The sequence below is a fragment of the Agelaius tricolor genome, unplaced genomic scaffold (assembly GCF_023055355.1).
Source record: "Agelaius tricolor isolate 1412-34295 unplaced genomic scaffold, bAgeTri1.0.p SCAF_20, whole genome shotgun sequence".
In the NCBI taxonomy this organism is placed as follows: Eukaryota; Metazoa; Chordata; class Aves; order Passeriformes; family Icteridae; genus Agelaius; species Agelaius tricolor.
The window spans coordinates 6,902,939-6,922,631 of NW_027269280.1; positions in this window are offsets into that span (position 1 = coordinate 6,902,939).

Below are 19,693 nucleotides of genomic sequence, written 5' to 3' on the forward strand. Positions count from 1 at the left end.
CTGCCCTGCTGGTGTAACAGGCAAATGCTTTAGGGGGGCTGCTTTGCCTTGGGATGGGGCATGGGAACAGCTGGCAGAGCAGAGTCATCTCCCTCCCACTCCTGTGTGCTGTAGAGGCCAAAACCTTGCTGAAATGTTCCTCTTTCTAACACCCTGCAAGACATGACACAGCCCTGCATTCTGGGGCCTGTCATGCACAAACCAGCTGCAGGTGGCAAGAGGGCAGACTGCAACAGCATTGTTTCAAATCTTTGGGCTTATTCCCATACCAAAAACCCTAAAAATATTTTTTTCCCTGGGTTTTCCATGAAATGAAGCTCAATATTTCCAAGGCAGTGAAAAAAAACCCAAAAAAACCTAAAATAAAATAAATATAAGGGAATTGTTATTCCCCAAACAATCATTAAAATTGTAGGAACTCACAATTTGAGCCACATTTTAAAGATACTGCTCTAAAAGCCTAAGGAAAGCACAAACAAAAGGGTGATTTTATGTGTATGACATCCCCAGCAACCTCAACCTGACCCTGCTGTGACCTACAGAATTGTGATTTAAGCCTTGATCACTTCAGATTGAGCTTTCCAAGCAATGGAATGGTGTGGGGGGGGGGGTGTTGTTTTTGTTTCCTCGACCCTTTTTGGCACTGCTGTGAGCAACTTTGGTGTGAAGCAGCTGGACAAAGTGGCCTGGAGGTGCTTTGCAGCCACAAAACATTTCTACAGGGACATGGAAATGACTGGAGCTAAAACCAGGAGTTTGCCACCACAGGTCACCCTCTGTGAGCTGTAGAGCTCCTGCAGTGCACCTGGTGCTGGGGTAAGGGCATGCCTGATGTAACTGGATGGATTGGTGACTATGGAGCTGAATTTGGAGCTAATTCAGTGATTTATAGACTGTCCCAGACTCTGTACCAAAGGCTGCAGTGCTTTACAGGGGTTGCATCCTACCTCAGTCTATCCCCCTCACTAGTGCTACCCTAAAGCTGAGGAAAGGGGCAGCCTTAATGCTCAGGTTTGGGGTGTTGTCACCTTATTGCAGGGGTTCCATACTGTTGTTTCCTTATTGTAAAAGTTTCATACTTTCTTGGTGTTTCTCGTGGGCAACTCCTCAGAGCACTGACTCTTTCTTCTTCGCAAATCAGCCAACTGATTCCAGCTCCCTCCTCAACCAGCCACCCCACTCTTTTATAGCACTCTTCTTCTCATTGGCTCAGAACTCAGCCTCTCAGCACCTTCCCATGGCTGTGGCCTGTTAAAGTCAGGCCTGTTCCTAATCTTTGATAATTGGCCCAGCTGCAGCTCCTTAGGGGTAAGATTACTTTCTACACTACCTTTATTTTCTTATATTCTATCCCCCTACACTGGGGCACTCACATGAACTTAAAAACAGGGGCAGCTGAGCCAGCTCATCTCCCCAAGCATCCCCTGCTGATGGAGCACTGCCTCATCCCAGAGACATCCTTCCCCTTGTGCAGGCCATCAGCCATGGGAAGGTGCTGAGAGGCTGAGTTCTTCTGTCATGACAACTCCACTTTCATTCCTTGAGGTTATTTGTAGCCTATATAATCATAGCAATTACATACAACCACTCTTAGCTGCATAGCTTAATTACAACTAATGCACGTCATTTCAATTAATTTTAATTATACGGAAAATGTGAATAGGCTGTTATTCCATTGTTAAAATCATTTGGGACAAACAAGACTAAAGTGCTAAATTTCATAGAGGACCTAGTTATTAATTTTAACTCACTAATGAATGGATGTATCTCTAAATTCTCTGAAGATATTGTCTCTACTTGAAGAGTAAGTGCTGTAGATTTATGGATATGCCAGCTTGCACAGAGATATTCAGTCCCAGCTTTAAATGCAAACTACTGCTGTCTCAAGCAATACTACCAAAGTTATTTCATGTTAATTAAAATTAACATCCACTGTTGCTGAAATATCACTGTGTGGACATACTTCTGACAAAATAAATGTAGGCATGACCATTTACTTGGAATAATTTTAGCTTCTAATTAATCCAACAATTTTCTAAGACATTGAAATCTACCTCCTACTAGCTCATTTCTATTTAGTCTTTGAAAGAAAATGTTTCATGCTCCTCAGGCAAGTTTGGAAAGCCTCATTTATGATATGTACTATTTTTATCTGCTCTTAACAAATACAACTCCCTTAGAAATAAAATGTTTCTGGAGTTTGCTACATTAAAAGGAAAAGAAAACATAGCAGAAACTTTGAGTCCAGTTTTAAAGCATAAAAGGGTTTATCTTATCTAGAGCAACCAGTACAGGATAACCAGTGTTATCTTATCACCACATATTGATGTCAGGGTTTAAAAGGACTTGAGGCTGTTACGCTACACGGAGCAGAACTCCTACACTGATAAACACTGATAAAGCTGCAGTGCTCTAATCTAAACTACACCTTCTTTCTGCCCCAAATACACATGAGAAGAACCAGAAACATTTTTTCCTTGCACAGCACAATCTTCCAAGTGAGGGTGGGCTCCTTGTCCCACCGCTGCTGCCAGGGAAGGTCCCCGAGTGTGGCCAAGGCTGACAAGAACCTTGAGGAAAAGAAGCAAAACCTGTCTCCTGGCTGAGCTTTGCCCATGGGGATTGCTGAGCTCCAGCCTTACAGGAATAACCTGAACCATGGGGTTTGTCAAAGGGTGATGCCCATGTGAGAGGGTAATGAATGGCCCTAAACCCAATTCCCTTCTGTAAGTGGCAGCAGCCCACACTTGCAGTGTTGACTGCACCAGCTCCAGCCCTTCACCAGCCTGGCTGGAATCATCTGCAGTTTCTTTAGGAAGGGATGTTTGGCCCTAGGGATTTGCTTGGAGAAAAAAAGAGACACACAAAGAGTGAATCAGGTCCTGCAAAGTGAGAGCTTGTCAGGTGTGGGATGCAGGCTGGGAGCCCAGGCTGCATAAGTGGCTTCTTCTTGAGTAATGCGGGTGCCAGTGACGGATGCTAATGCAATCTTCCTGGGTTAGGCCATGGAATCAGCCTTCAAAAGGAGCAACATGGATTCCAATTAATAACAGGATGTTAATTACTTCAGGGGTCCCGCTTTGCCCTGCACAGCCAGGTGCTGCACTCCAGTGTTGCTCACTCACAGTACCAGGCTCTGGAGATAGCCTATAGCTGGCCTAAATTTGCTTCAGGCTTTGCTTCAGGGAAGAGGTAAGGGCATAGGAGTGACACTGATAACTCTGAGGCTGTTGGAGCCAAGAAGAAACCAAGCCACGGACAAGGTCCTGGCTCACCTCTGCACACAGCCCTTCACTGGGAGTGGTGCAGTGCAATGAGGCAAAGGGCACCTGAGTGTACAACAGAAATAAGGATGTACAACATCAGTAACCAACATGAAAGCTCGTAGCAAGGACCAAAGTACAAGGCAGAGAGAGTCATGCTGCAGATGTTCAAAATGCAGTACATAGGACACCCACACAATCTATGCATGAACTCAGAGCTTGACACCTCTTGCCTGTTCGTGCAATTCCAATTAAATTTGGGTGCATTAATCTCTCTATTCTTAATAGAAACTCACTTGCTTGCTCTCTCTCACCTCCATTTTCTGCCAGCTGCAGATAAAACAGGCAGTCAGCCCTCTGCTTGTTTGATCCTAAGGTGAGGCGATCAAACACGCTTGCAGCCTCGCTGAAGGATCACACAGAATGAGAAAGTGGCCTGCAAGGCAGATTAGTGAAATCACTTCCATTACAGCTCCAGGCACGGACAGTTGCTGTCTTGGCACGTTTCTTTTATGACAAGCATAAGTTTTCCTACCTTTCCCTTCAGTTCTGCTGTGCTGTTGGTGTCCCTTTCTCTGGGTGCTGGTTAAAACTCCACACCTGGGAAGCATGGCAGCCTTGAAGGGCCTGATGTTATACTCTACCATCAGCTGCACCAGCTTCTTTTACTTCAGAAGAGCTGCTCTACCCAGATGTAGGTGCCATGACACACATGGTACAACATACATCCTCTCTGTGTTGCCTTGAGCTGACAGAGTGTGATTCCCAGCTGTGTGGCAGCAGAGCCCCTGCTCTACAGTCCTGGGACCAAGATTCTGCTCACTCCTTCCACACTTTTTTATAAACAATATGTGGCAATTTTACCAATTAAGTGTGTGGGGAAGCAGCGAGTTTGGATCAGATGCACACAGCAGCTGCCACAGCATGACTGCGCAGCACAGAGAGGCTGCAAGCACTTAAGCAAGACAGAATTATCATAGCACAAGATTAGTTCAGATATCATAAAGCACTGTTCCAACAGCTCCCCACCAGGAAATCTCCACCCATCCCTGCAGTGAGATGTGTATCCATCTTACAATGTTAATTGTGCTGGCCCTGCCACTTTGCCGTGGTTTCTGTAGGCAGCTCAACATAACAAACCTGGACAGTAAGGTCATCCCAGTGCTGGAGTGCACAGTCCAAAAAGGAATAAATGTAAGTCACGTAGTTCTGCTGAACCTGTGGTTTAAAGCTTCTAATTGCTAACTTTCATCTTTTACCAGCATAAATAATAAATGTGGCATGTTCCCCATTTTCCATCACCACCGCATTATTAAAGCAATAAAACAATTTCAAAGGTGTGGTTATCATAAGCTAATGGCACCTCTAGGGGATTACTAACGCCCCAGGAGACTTCTTAGTCTTAAAAAGCCCGATACCCACTGTCAGGGTCTATTAGCTCAGCTGTGTGCCAGCATGTGAGCAGCGGGCCCTGCTCATGCGGTGCCACTCGGCACGCAGGACAAGCCAAGTGACGCAACTGCGGGCATAATTAGGTCAGAAGATGCTTTCAGGCAGACAATTAAATAAAAGAGAGGAGCCCTGCAATCACACACAGTTCAGATGATGCACACACGCAGGTAACCCTGCTGCTCCTTCCACCCCAGTTCAGAGCAGAGGGAGAGAATCTCCCTTATGGGGAGAACTGGGGAGCAAGAGCTCCCTGGCAGAGCACTGCAGAGTGAATGCTCTCCTTGCTGCACACCTGAGAGCATCTCCTCAAGAGCAGGCTGGTGGGAAGGGAGTAGGTGACTTTGAGAGAGCCACCCTGGAGGCATTGCTTGGCGGGGTTTTGTTGTGCTGACAGCAGAGCTCTCTGTGAAGAAGAGACTCCCGTCTGCCACATCGGGTGATTTGGGAGCGCTCCTTACACACCACTGCCTTGTGGATACTCCTCCCTTGCCTCCCCGGTCTCTGTAATCTTGGGATGACATCATCAGGAATTAGTTAGTTAGTTTTAGTATCTGCTGGGGCGTTAAGCCCAAGCTATTTAGCACATCAAAACAACAGTATTAGCAAACAGACCTTCCTTTAAGGTAATTACGCACCAAGGAGACTGCCTTATCTTTCATCTCCTGTTTATTTTGCTAACAGTCACCCAGATTCTTTAAGTAATACCTTCCCTGCTATCAGTTATCAAAGCAATGATGGAGGTGGAAGACAGCTGAATGCTCTAAGATCTAACAGCAAAAGCCTCGAAGGTGGGAGGAGGAGGAGGAGGGACAGCTGAATAAGGATGAGGGATGAGGACTGTCTGTCTCTGCCTTTGTCTGCCTGTCAGCAACGCTAAGCTGGGAGTTCTGATCCTACAGGACTTTGCACAGCCTGGAGCAGGGATGGGATTTGGAAGACATGCCCTACACTCTGTCATGCCATGGAGGCTTTGCACAAGCACAGGCTCTTGCTAATTACTCTTGCAAATGATCACAGTGAACCTTCAACTTCCACTGTGCCCACACTTCACCGTCATCTGCAGTGAAAATAAAGGGGGCAAGAGTGGGAGGATCTAGAGAATGGGCATAAGGCAAAGCACAATGGCCTCAAAGATCAGTATCAGGCTAAGCAAGGTCTTTAGGTGAGCACTGCCATCCTCCCACACAGGAAGGATGAATTCAAGCTCTGTGGAAGGCAGCAGAAGGCACCAGTGTCTTGGCCACATCATCCAGAATGCTGGGAACTGAGCTGCTTGACCCCATGCTCATCTTTAAAATAATAATGAACAAAGGAATCTTAGGAACATCTAAAAGTGCTGCAGAAGGGAGTGGAGTAGAGTGAGTTGTGTCTTGGTGATATTAAAGCAATGGAGTACTTGAGTTTGGGGAGAAGTATTGCAAACTGGGGAGTCTTGTTGTGATTTTTGTGACGACCTGATAGGCCAAGAGACCAGAGGTAAAAATCCTCTTCCTGTGACTCATCAGAAGGACACAGTACCTGTGTCCTGTCTCTCAAGTGCATTCAAAAGAAAGAGCAGTGAAATGCCTTGAGAGAACAAGACCTTGGAGAAAATCACAGTGCAGTGCTCAAATTGCAATCCTACCAGGAATAAGAGCGAACATAAGATGTAGAGCCTGTCTCCATTAAGAAAAGAGCAGAGGGAAATGGAAGGAGCTCTGGCTGTAAGCACTGCTGGGGCACAAAGCAGACAATGATGTGATCTGCTGTGCAGCGCTCACCAGCAGGGAGCCCGGGCAGTGAGCACTGAGCCACCTCCCTCTGCTCACTTGGGGCCAACAAAGCTGTACAGAGCAGGAGCAGGGGCTGTCCTGCAGCTGCTGGGATGCACTGGGCTGCACTGGCACTCTGGGCAGCTCTGCCATCTGTGTGTCCCTCAGGGGAGCCTTCTCACAGGCTGTCACAACGGGGAGCTTTAGGGGCTGTGGCAGCCCCAGTTGTTGGCACAGCACAGCCGCCAGCTCTGCTCCTTTTTTCAAGTCAGGTTGTGTAGCATTTGACCTCAGAGCATGAGGGTTGAAAATAACAGCATATCTGGATGAAATACAGGAATGCTGACAAGAGGAAGCATGTTTTGGGGACACAGTCTACATATGCTTTCATCCTGAATTCAATACATGGATAAAACAAAGGGCGGAAAAGGTACTCTTTGAAATCACTCACCATCTCATTTCATTCTGTTGTTAGACATGATTGCTGCCATTCAAAAATTTTCATTTCTTTTATGGGCCTATTTATAATGTTTTACCCATGAATTAAAGGACAAAATAATATCTTCTGCTAGCTACAACTAAGCAATGGACAATTTATATTATACTGGCAGAAAATAGGGTGAAAATTAAACATCCAAACAGGAATCAAAAGTAATCTGGAAGTTACTGTAAGCTTATATTTAGTAAAATAATGCAGATACTAAGAGGAAAATCTTTTAACATTCAAAAGATAATGTAATTATGGCTGATAAGCAGAACAATTGGGGGAGTTATTCTGGTTTTTATAGCTTTTTCATATGTGACTGATGGAAACAGTAATTTAAATCCTTTCGGGTATTGGCACAGTCATGCAGATGACAAAAGCAAGAACTGTAAACAAAGGACTGCAGGAAGTGAATGCGCTGTGTTAAAGAAGGACATCCAGGAATGTGTGATTCATTCATAGTTGAATACAAAGAGTAAATTGGGATACCAGAGCACTCTGCTGACTCCACTAAATGGGGAGATTTTTAATGCACCTGGAGGAATAATAACAAAAAAAAGGACCTAGATAGACTAGAAAGCAACAAAATAGGGAGATTTAATGTGGAAAACTGTAAGTAAATCTGTCTAGGGAAAACTAATCCAAAACACAGATGTTTTCCTGGAGAGAGAAATCTTGAAAGCAATCATGTTAAAGCAGACAAGGAATGACAACAGAGTTAATGGTAAGTCCCTGGTGCAACAGGCAGCACAAATTAGGCTGGGGAGTTTGTCTGCATGGACTGACAGCCCAGTGTTCATCCCATACTCCTGCAGAGCACAGCTCTTGCTGTGAAATGCTAATTCTAGCTGTGCCATGGGCACAGAAAGAACTCAGAGGGGAGGCAACCCTAAGAAGAAAGGTGTAAGACAGGGGATAAGCCCATTAATTCTGAAACTGAAATGCTCCTTGGCATGGCAGATCTAAAAGCTAAACAGAAACTGGAAACCTAGTGGCAGATCATCTCTGTGTTGCAGAGTTCAGGGTGTCCTTTATCATTCATCTGAAAATTTCCTCTTAAAAACCTGCCCATGACTGACAGATAAAACTCCATCCAAAGGCAACAATAGAAAAGGCTATGTCTGTGACTTTTTATTAAGAAAAATGCTTTCCTTTTAAAGAAAAATTCACTGGATTAAGGGTGATTAATAAAATGTCCAGAAACCAACTCTCAGAAATGTTATTCTGGACTCAGGAGAGGAAATGTTAACCTTTTCTGGGTGAAAAATCTGCAGAAGGCAGCTAGTGGTGGCAGTGCCTGGTGGTGCCCAGGCTGGTGTGCCCCAGCACTGCCTGCAGAGCTGCAGATATGTGGCCTGGTGACAACTTGGGCACAAATGCAATGCTGGCACATGGGTTTCGTGCCCCATCCTGTCTTCCATGGATACTGTGGGCCCCAGCAGTAGCAGGTTGGGGCAGCAAGATGCTGCTCCCCCCGGCAGGAACGCGGCCAGCACTAAAGGGCCCTGCTGCCGGCTGCAGCTTTTATTTCCGGAGATGGATAAGGATAAAATCTCATTTGGGAAGTGAAGCAGTGGCTGGGGGCACAGGGCAATGACAGCCGCCCAGGCAGCATTTCTTTCCACGTTTTGCCCGAGCTCTTGCAGGGGTTACAGGGCGGGATGCAGAGGAGCGTGCAGGGATGCGCGGTGATGCTCAGGGGTGCCCAGGGGTACCCACCCCCCCAGGGCTGCCGTTCCAGGGCTGCTGAAGACCCACATTGCCATCTAGTGCCGCCGGAGCACAAGGACAGCCGGCAGGCATCGCACAGGTGGCCCCGGGCCGCTCGCCCTGGATGGAGACCGTAACTCCCCTCGCTGCGGAAGCACAAGGCGGGCCCATAAATCTGAGGCTGCTCTGCCAAAACTCAGCAAGTCATGTGCAGGCTGCCACAGATCCTGCTTTGTCCCACGGACACTGAAGGGCTTAAGAAACGTGCAAATAGCTTTGCTTAAGAGCAAAATATTACAGCTGCGAACAAGCTCATCCTAACAATGGAGCAACTGGAGTGAGGTTCAGCAGTGTTTAAAGTACTGAATATTTCTATATTTTCATGCAGCTTTACGTGCTGATGTACCTCTTACCTCCCCACCCTCAGCCTGGTTGCTGTGGCCCTGCTCTGCCCCAATGCCAAGCAGGGCCGGGTGGGTGCAGGTTCAGTGCCCATAGGAGCATTGAGGTGGTGCAGAGGACTCTGGTCAGTAACAGTAAATGGTGACAGTTCTGGTGAGAACTGGAGTGTTCACCTCACTAGCCAGGATCCAGCTGCTATAGCTCAGCCCTGCCAGCTGTGGTTTGCCTGCAGGGAGAAGGCGAGGGGAAGGACAGGCTGAGCAGGTTGGGTCCTGTCCTGTTCCTGGTGCAGACCCTGTGTCTGTCCTGGCAGTGCTGCTGCTCCTGTGCTCTCCACCCAGAGGTGAGCATGTTGCAGCAGTAAATCTCTACCTCCAAAGGACAAGACTGTAATTACAGTATTTTCTGGGGTATCCTTCCATGCCAATCACAATATACAAAAAGGCACAAAGTATTTTTTATGGGACTTCCCACCATAAGAGATTGAACTGTAAAGTGTTATTATGTGTGTTACAAGAATACCTAGAAGCCTCAGGTGAGACAAGGGTTGCAGTGTGCTCAGTAGAGTATGCATGTTTAATAAAACTCAAGGCTTGTCTGTGCAGAGCTGGCAATCTGACTGGGAGATGGGACAGAGGAGTGAACACGGCACAGTGATTTGTTCCACATCACAAAACAGTCCAGTAGCTGACCCAGGTCTCCCAAGTTTCAGCTTGCCAGCCAGTCTTTTCAGTTAAATGTTGTACATGGTGGAATTTGTTTATTTTTCAGACTGTGGTTATGCCCTTTTAACAGAGGACTCCCAGAAAAAAAGAGCCCCTTCATGGTTTCATGGATTCAATGACAGAGGAGAGACCCTGCTCACTTGCCTTCCCTTCTCATGCCATTACTGGGAACTCTGAGCACCACTTGGCAAAGGCAGAGAGATGTGGCACACTCGGCTGTAAGGACTCGTGAAAATTGTAACAAGCAACTTCATGACACTTCAACAGTGAAGTGACGATCTGTGATCAGCAAGAACTCACAGCTTTCCACCAATGCAGGTACAACTGATGAGGAGCAGAGCAAGATCAGCCTGCTCTTGTCCCAGGAAGGATGGCTGGAAGGGGTGAAGCTTGAGGGCAAAAGTCCTCCTTGCATGTCTTGGTCTTCTGCCAGGAAACCTCACAAAGAAAAAGCCACTCAGAAGCATCAACTGTTTGTGATAAGCTACTCATCTCTCATGGGAGTGTATGTGCTCTGAGGGTCACTCATCAGGCAATGAAAGGGAGAAAACAGTACTGTTTTGGTAGCTGAATGTTTGCAGGTGTTCAGAAGACTGGGGGGAAGAGGGAGCTCAAACTCTTTCCACATTTTGCCAAGGAGTCTGTCTAAGGTCTTACAGGTGTCAAGGGGGGAGACAGGCAGGTAGGCAGGGATGAACAGTGATGCTCAGGAGAGTCCAGAGGTACCCACCTCCCCTTTAGTTACTGCTCTCTGGAAAAACATCACCTACTGGAGCCCTGTAAGCAGAACATCCTTTTATGGAGACAAGCAAACTTTTAGAAATCCAGTCACTGTAAAATCTTTCACCCCTAATATCAATTTTTCACTAAAATCTGTTTATTTTAGGCCTGCTGTGTCATAACAGATCCAAGAGCTGCATTTTCTCTTGGAAAGAGACAATGTTTTGTTTAAAAATATTAACTTTTCATGACATTCAGTCTCAATGTCCATACAAGCTTTTAAACTCTGGCTCTCTGGTGCAGATGAAGGAACAGCTTCTTCCTCAGTGTAATTCTGCCTAAGCCCATACATTTACAAGGGGGGAGGTGAATTTTGTCCATAAGGTTTGTGATTCTCAGGCAGAGGCTTATTGACAGGCAGTGTGCTGAAGATATTTACATTCAGCAAGGCTCATAAGCCACTGAACATCTGTTCTCTCGTTAGCAGCCTCCTCAGCATTTGCCCTGTAGGCAATAATCTACAGGACAAGTTTCCCAGCATCTAAACTACTGTAGGATAATTCTTTAACTAAATGGAAAGCAAAGCCCAAGGCCCTGGGAATTCGCTTTTGTACAATAATCTTTTGTGTGCGTACAGTGGAAACCAGAGGATTATGGAGTCAAATCATGAGAATTCAGGTCAAGTGAGATTTGGAGGGGGGAGAAGAAGATGACAGAAGCACCAGTGGGAAGGTAGTGATCCCAGGGGAAGTAACGTGACGCTTGCAGATAAGCCTGTTCTGCTGTCATGCTTTAATTTTACACATCAGTATTAAAATTTCTGAGCATTGCCAGACATCAACTCTCCTTTGCTGCATGAGGTTCCTTTGTGTTGGTTTTTTTCTCCTCTAGCAACTGTGTTATTTTGGAGTATCCCTATGTCTGAGTTATTTTCTTGTGGCATGCCTCCATTTCCTAGCTCTTTATTATTTTTTCTGAGAATTTGTGTGTTTATATCTCCTTCCTCCATTCAGCTCCCTGTTTTAGTAGATATTTTCACCCCCAATGAAGGACAGGGATGATAGGGAGGACTGAATCTTATCAGAAGGCTAATTAAGTACTTTATTATACTATATTACATTACACCTAAACTGAATCTGCCAAGCACTCCCCTGCCCAGCATCTCGTGACTGGCAGCTGACAGTCCTGACACACACACCTGGATCCAATTGGTCAGTGAATCAAAACACTCACACCAGAATCCAATTACCAATTCTCTTCAGGTAAACAATCTTCCACGATGCATTCCACCTGTGAACAACACAGGAGCAGTAAGTGAGATAATTGTTTTTTCTTTCTCTGAGGTTCAGGGAATGTCAAACCCAGAAATACTCTTGGGAAGAATTGTGCCTTGCTTTTCTCTGTAAAGAGAAATGTGGCAACACCCTGTTATTTTTCTCATTCTTGCTAGATCAAGGGTTTCAAAGATCCTCTAGATATACAAAGCAATTCATTTATCTCCCCTGGACATTTGCTTAATGGAAGGAAGGAAATGTCACTAAAGAAAAGCACTATGAAAAATGTGATGCTGCTTTTTCTCTTTCTGGCAAGGGATTGATGTGGATGTCCAGACCAACACCCAGAAACTCTATTCAAATGCTTGTCTGCTCTTCCCACAATGCAGAAAGATCCAGCTGAATCCAATCAAATGTTCAATGTGCTCTTGGCTGGTTTACACTGCTAGGCTGATGGGAGGATGTGCTGTTGGGCAGTGACTGCTGGGAAAACAGTGAAATAGAAGGTGTTAAATTATCCATTGGTGTAAGCAAAAGAGAAAACAGCATCAAGGAAAATTCACAAGACTTCTGCAAAACTGAACAGCTGTACAGCTTATCTGAACATGAGGATTTCCCTTACCTTGATAAGAGACAGGCAATATGGTAGAAAGATGATGTTCTACCTGTGGCCTAAAGTTCTGTCTCAATTGCCATATGTGAGATCTGGAACAAAACATCTCCTCTACTGCTTTTGTGAAATATAACATGCTAGGCAAGACACTGCAAAAAGCAACTTTATTTTCTGCTCTGCAGTGGTAGCAAAAGTTTGAGTCTCTAGGTGTTTGGAACCATGCATGTGGCTATAGATTGGGAAATGCAGGGGGAAGAGGATTTGGTTGGTTTTTGTGTTTCTTTTATTGGTGTTTTTTTTGGTTGGCTTTTTATGTTTTGTGGGGTTTATTCTGGTTTGTTTGGGGCTTTTTGTTCTGGTTTTATTAGGTGTTGGTTTGTTTGGTTTTTTTTTGGTCACAGCATTTTTGCACTTCCAAGAGTAAATGAACCTACTTGATAGGATAGACCTAAGGTTGTCCAAAGAATTGTAATTCAGTCTTTCTCTGTGTGTGTTATGATAGACCTGAGCTGTGTGCCTACAGTTTTCCTTAACACCTCTGAGATAGTCTGTGTTCTTGCTCTTTTTCCTTTGTGTCCCCTTTTTAGTTGTTTAATTCATATGATCCAAATGAGGACAGACTGCATGCTGGGCCAGGGAGGGAGGCAGGAGGGATAATAGAAGCCTTTGTGGGGAGTAACCCACAGTTTGGATGTCATATTTTAAAAGTATGATACAGAGTACAGATGTTATGGGTTGTATTTGCTCGGTCTGCAGGGAATGACATCCTGTATTGGATGAAATGGTTTGACCTCTTCTATTGAAATGCTAATGTTTGACCATTTCCTCCAGCAAAGTGAGTCTCATTATTTCTCATTGTAGCCTACATTTACCCTTCCTCCACTCTGGCACCATCCTGACCCCAGAGTTTCTGCTTTTCCAATATGCACTTAAAATTTGTCTGCTATGTGATCGTTTTATGAGGTGATATCATGAAGCATAAGTATGTGTTCCAGCTGTGTTACTGACCCTGCCTATAAACCAGGGAGGTTGGCTAAGCACTCTCTTGCCCTCTTGCTTAATGTGACTCACAACAAGAAGATGCAATGATCCAGACTGCAAATGTGAATGAGAGTGAAAAATCCAGATTAGACCCTGGAAAAAGGAAACTCTAAGTGAAACTGACTTTTTATCTCTTTGTGTCTTCATGTTGACACTGCATTAGGAAGGCTGACATCAGATATCTCCAGAGGCTAAATCCAATTTTGAATCAAATGTAAAAGACCAGCTTGTAAAGGCCAAGAATGAATTGGTTCTGCCAGAAGAAAAATTAGCACAGAAACAAGCTTATTTCCAGAGAATCTACTGAAATAATGACATGATGCCTTGATAGGGATTGTGCTTGTCTGATTTTATTTTTTAAATTAGTGAAAGTTCACCCTTTGAAATCACCAGTCTGTATAAGGAACATATCCATGTCCAAATTTGTTGCATGCCATAATCTGTAGTTAAGATTACTTAGCTAGCATTGAGACAGACTGCCCTTTTTATTCTCTGTGTCTGTTTTAACACCAATCCCTGAACAAATACAAAGGCAAAACGAGTATGTGCCTGTCCTATTCCCTTCCATCTGGGAGAAGCTGCAGCAATCTTGTGCTGCTTAGCTGTCATGCCATTTCTTAGTGCCAAGTTCTCATATTGCTGCAGTTCTAGGCCATTTGCTGTTGCAGGAGAAGATTTAGGTCAGTGGTTTTTCAACCTTTTTTGATTTGTGGACCCCTAAAAAATTTCCAGCAGTAGTGCAGACTCCTTTAGGAATTTCACATATGTAGATTGCTGTCTGGCACATATGAATTTTCTTTTTCTCAATCACTGTTTTTTTCAGATTATTTAAAAGTTTTTCATGGCCTTGCCAGGCTCTACAGGCCATAAACTGCAAACCAATGATTTAGGTGAGCTCTTGAATCACTGCTTCTGCACAAACACACTGCTGTAAAAGATGAGAATGCCATAAAAGGAGTAACAAGACCAATGTTTTGGGATTGTGACTTCCAGTACTTTACAGTCTGTCAAAGCTGAATGCAGGGTATTTAAGTAGCCAGGGTTTACATATGAAAAACCACATGGTGATGGTGTTCCAACACCCATGCTCTCAGTGGCTGTGGATGTTGAGCTATGGCTGTTCCAACACCCCCATAAATCATAGCCAGCTGCTTCCAGAGTTAGCCAGCAGATAATAAAGGCTTTTTGGCTTCTCAAAGCCTACCCCAAACAAAGGTCTACAATTTGATTTCTTTAGACTGAGACCAGACTTAGGAGGAAATATGGAAAAAGGGAACAAAGAGGTGATACAGACTGACAATGTGGCAGGTAAGAAGTGAGCTTTGACTCCTAAAAGTTAATTAAAATCATAGGCTGGATAGACTTGGGTCAAAATTGGAAAATTAATAGAATAGCTTTTTTCTTGCTGCACTAAAGAATGGTGAATCAAAGGAAGGCTGTAAATAGAAAGTGATTTGGTCAAAGCAGGCTGCTGGCTAGGAAAAGGAATGGGGCAAAAACCAAATTACAAAAACAGAGCGAATAATGCAGCAGTGGAGATGCAAAGCAAAGAGAGCATAATTATGGGTTCCAGCTTCATGGATGGAGAGAAAGCATATATCTGATTTGGTTTACACAAAGAAACTATAAATGTGGGCATCTTTTTGACCAGGAGTGCCAAGAATGAGGTGGAAGTTGATGTCTTGACCTGCATTTCCTCTTCCTCTCCTTTCCTTGGCCTTTGTTGTAAACCTACTATTCTCTAGCCTGACCCTGATCTCAAGGTCACTGGTTTTATTCTGCTCTTATCCCTCCCACTAAGAGGTTTATAGAACTTGGTGTTCTTTATAATGAAAGTATAGTGCCCATCAACCAACACTTCCAGATTTTCAATTTTCTTTTTGGCCTCCTAAGGCTTTAATATGAAGCCTTCCATCTCACTGTCCATCAGAACTACTGCTCCTGAATTATGGCCGATTTCCTCTTAATATCCACAGAAGGGATTTTTTAAGAAATCAAATAACAAATAAAAAATATTGCCACATCCCCCAGGGTTGACTCTCTGCCAATAATAAGCCAGAGATGATGTTTTGGGACCTTTTGTTTCTGTACAGGACATAGAAGACAGAGCCTTCCCTTTCTCAGGTTCAGTGTAAACCAAGTTAGTTTACAACCAACTGCACAAGTCTGCATCTACAAAGGTAATGGCAAACAAAAATATAAACGTGTCACTAGAATATGGCATTGAGACAAAGTGAGGAATAAAGTAAAATGTTCCATAAATCCCAGTGTCTAGCCTGAAGATCATGCTATTTAGGGCATGTTATCATTTATCAAAACCATTACTAGACTTCCAGGTATGTCCTGCAAAAGATTTTTAATAATTATCTGTTGTCTCTGCTTCAGTGCCCACACCAGGCACAGCTCCCTACACAGTCACAGAAACCACTCCCAGCACTCAAGGCTTTGGTTCATGAATTTGCTGTGCTTCCACAGCAATTCAAAGTCTACACAAGTGATCATATTTTTAGCTGATGCAAAGCTGCCAATCAGTGTGTGCACTGGAGCTCCACTGTCACAAGCAGCTGAGAATTGAGGTGATTTTTTGGAATAATAAGCATCTCTTCTGCATCACAGTAGAGTGTTAACTGACAGCCCTGGGTCCAATATCACTCTAATAATGCATTAATATAATATTCAGGGTCTTTTTCATTCTGACAATGTCCATGCTTATATGATATTATGGATTAATTATGTTGGTTTCCACTGCCAGCATGGACTGTTGTTGCTAATCTCAAAGTAAGAAAAGTAAAATTGCAAGAGGTCAAGTTAAGTATATATCAGAGATTTTGTCTTTTAGTATTGGAGTCTCACAGAAATTGTCCATTAAATACTTATTCAGCAGAGATTTTACTGTCAAGTAGAAGATAACCAGGCACTCTTTCAGTAATATTTCTGTGGGAACCAGAATGGCTTGACTGTGTGATTATTTTAGCTTCTGTGTAGATTAAAAAAAAAAAAAAAAAAAAAAAAAACCAAAAACCATGAGCAGTGAAATGTTGAAAAGGTTTTGATATCATTATATGACTTCTCAATAATTTTCTTTTTTTTCTTGCTCCTTTGTCTGGAAATGGTGATTAGATCAATTTCCCTAAGACTAAAGTAGTTGCCTGGTCAAGGCAAAGTTTCTGTTTTAATTGACAGATTTCTATTTTCTGAGCCAGTGAAACTTCTCCACTGCTCTAATGACATTTACAGACATCCTACTCATAGCTGGCATTCCCTGCAGACCTACAGAAAACCTGATGACACCCCTGACCATGTCTTCTCCAGCTTTTCTGTGTCATTTTAGTTCTTGTGTCCAGGTTCCTGTCCTTATTCATAAGCTGGTTGAAGCTACATCCAGCTGCCACTGCATTTGTTACTTCTTCCTTCCCCAAGGTCTCTTTGTTTCAAAGGCTGAGATGGATGCATTTCTCCACTCAGCCCCTCTTCACGCTCTTTTCTGAGGGGTGTAGCCAGTCTGAACTCAGCAGAACATGTGTGTGACATTAATTGTAGGACCAGTCAGCAGTTTCTGACTTCAAGAGAGTTTTACCAGTGAACAGCTGAAAAATTTGAGTCTGGACACTGGAGCCTTGGCCCAGCCTGGAGGGGTGCATCACTCATGAGGTACTTTGAAATGTGCAGGACGGACAGTTCTGCCCTTGGTGTGCATAACTCACGCATTTTTATTTTCCAGAGGTGTTAATCTAGCACCCCCTGGAGGAAGTATATTTCAAAACACTCAAAGGAAAGAAATATTTTAAAAACCTCCTTTGATACAATCAATTCTGCAACCAGACTGTAAATTTTCCCAATTTTCTATGGCTTCTTTGCAGAAATACTAATGTAATTTTTCTGTAGGCGGGTTTTCATCCTGAGATAATACATGCAAAATTTTTTTTTTCTTCCTTAGACTAAACATGTCAATCTACAATTTACTGATGAAGTGCTGGAGGATTTCTCAAACTTCATGAATTAAGTGATCAAAAAGAAAACTTGGACTGTCACCCATAAATGACAAGAAGAACCATTAAAAAGGTCTGTGTGAATCTGGTCCAAGAAAAGTGGGAGTAAGTGTATGTCCATATGCTTGTGGCTAGGGTGGGCTCCTGCCAGGTAAGATGGGGGAAGACTTTACTGTAGGGCTGAGCCTGGATCTGCAAAAAAACCCAAACCCATGTCATGGAAATCCTAAGGCTATTAGGAATAGTTCAATTTTTCAAATCAAGTGGAATTGCTTTCTTTATTAGACAGAAGAGACCATCTGCTGGGGCTTGCAAGCTACCTACAGAGTTTGATGCTTGGAAACTAAAAAGTGCTAAAAGCAAGAATTTGAACTGCTTTCCCCCACCAGCCTGGGGAGAAGAAGGGAATAAATAATGCCAAAAGATGTATTTATACAGCTTTAAAATTCCATTTGAATGCAACAGAATAGTTGTTAGTGTCAATTTCTAAGTGTCAATGAGGTTTTTTAAAATCATTATTATTATTATTGTTAGCTCTCTTTGGGAAATACCTGGCTGCATTTACAAAGTGGTTTCAAAGACAACAGGGAGTGTTGATCAGTGCTGCATCCAGTGAAGCTCACTGGGGAAGTGTGAACAAAAGTTGCATTATTTTTGATCTCTGTTTGCCAGTTTGGCACAGACCAGCCTCTCCTCATTGCTCCTTCTCCCCCAGCAACAGAACTCACCTGTGGTCCCTGCTGAGAGTATCTTCTCCCTGGGAACTGCATTGCATCCTGCTTCCTGCATTAGCTCCCCTCTGCATGATTTTGGTGTGTTGGTTTTGTTTGCTTTCCTGGAAGGTCTTCTTAATTTCCCAGGAAGTCCTTCCTTTGGAGGTACTTAGACTCATTGCTGCTTAACTCTGTAATTCATGGGTAATTCCATGCTGGTTGTCCCCACTCTGAAAGTGCCTAAACAGTAGCAGTGGTCAGTAATGGATATCTGGATAAAAAGCATAAGAAAAAGGACATAAGTGACACTTTTCTTCTTTCCTTTTCACTTGATGTCTCTGGCTGCCTTCCTTTCTTTACCACATAATAAGGAAGAAATCTGGAGCTGGCTGTCTGACTTGGAAAACCCTTCATGTCAATCGTGTATTCTCATTTCCAGCATAGCAGGAGCATAGATTATCTGCAGGACTGGGCTATCAGTATTTGGGAAAATGCTTGAGTAAAAGCATGTCCTTGGTATGTGTTCTTTTGCACTACAAAATTGTTTTTTCCTTACCTACAGACAAGCAGCCAGTGGTCAGAAAACATAGCTGAAGATGGCTGTGGGATAGCATTACTCTTGCTGATCTAGGATGATTTTAAATACTTCATTTTCCATGCAGAACACATAGTTATTAGTTTAATCATGAAATATGTTTTCCAAGTTGCTTTTTCCAGATCTGATATTAAGAATTTGATATTGCTTTCTCCAGAGGTGAAAAAAAAATTGAGGAGAAAATTAAATAGCACCAGTCTTTCTGAATGTTATCTACAGGGTAATAGAGAGCTTCAAACATTAATGCAATACAAATGCATTTGAACATTTACAGTGGGATTTGAGTAGCTGCCTTCAGGTCCTTTTCAACCTAACTCCTTTTTATATTGTACTTTGTAAGGATGTCCTAAATTTCTTTTGCTAGAACCAGTATCAGAGGTGACAGTTTCTAGCTTGTACCCCTCCATCCACAATGGGGTATTTTCAAACTGCTGGCTTGTGTATCACTACTTGTAGGGAAAAAAAAGAAGTAATATTTGTAGCTTCTTTTTTTTCCTGGTATATGTGTACCTAAACAGTTCAGAGCCTGAAAACTCATTCCATCTAGAATGAGCTTGAGCAAAGCTAGGAACAAAGAAGAGAGGGAGGTATATTGCTAAATAAACATTAACTGAGGGAACAGATGGGAAAGGTGATCTCTAGAAAGAGATCCTCTCCATTCTGCCCAGCTCTGGAGGGTGACAAGTACAAAATGGGGTTGTTGAGAGATGGATTATTTGGAATGTGGTATAAAACTACCCTGAGCTGGGAGGGAAGTGTGGAGAGTGTACATGGAGAGCAGTTACAGCAGTCAACTGCACACAGCAGATCAGTACATCTCTAATTATTATTTGTCTGGCTGGCTAAGCAGTGCAGCATTTAAAACCTAATTTGTTGTATAATTTAATTTTAATTGAGTCTCCTATCCACACAGGACTCGTTAAGCTAGCTGTATGTTTCACTTGCTGTCTTTTTACATGGA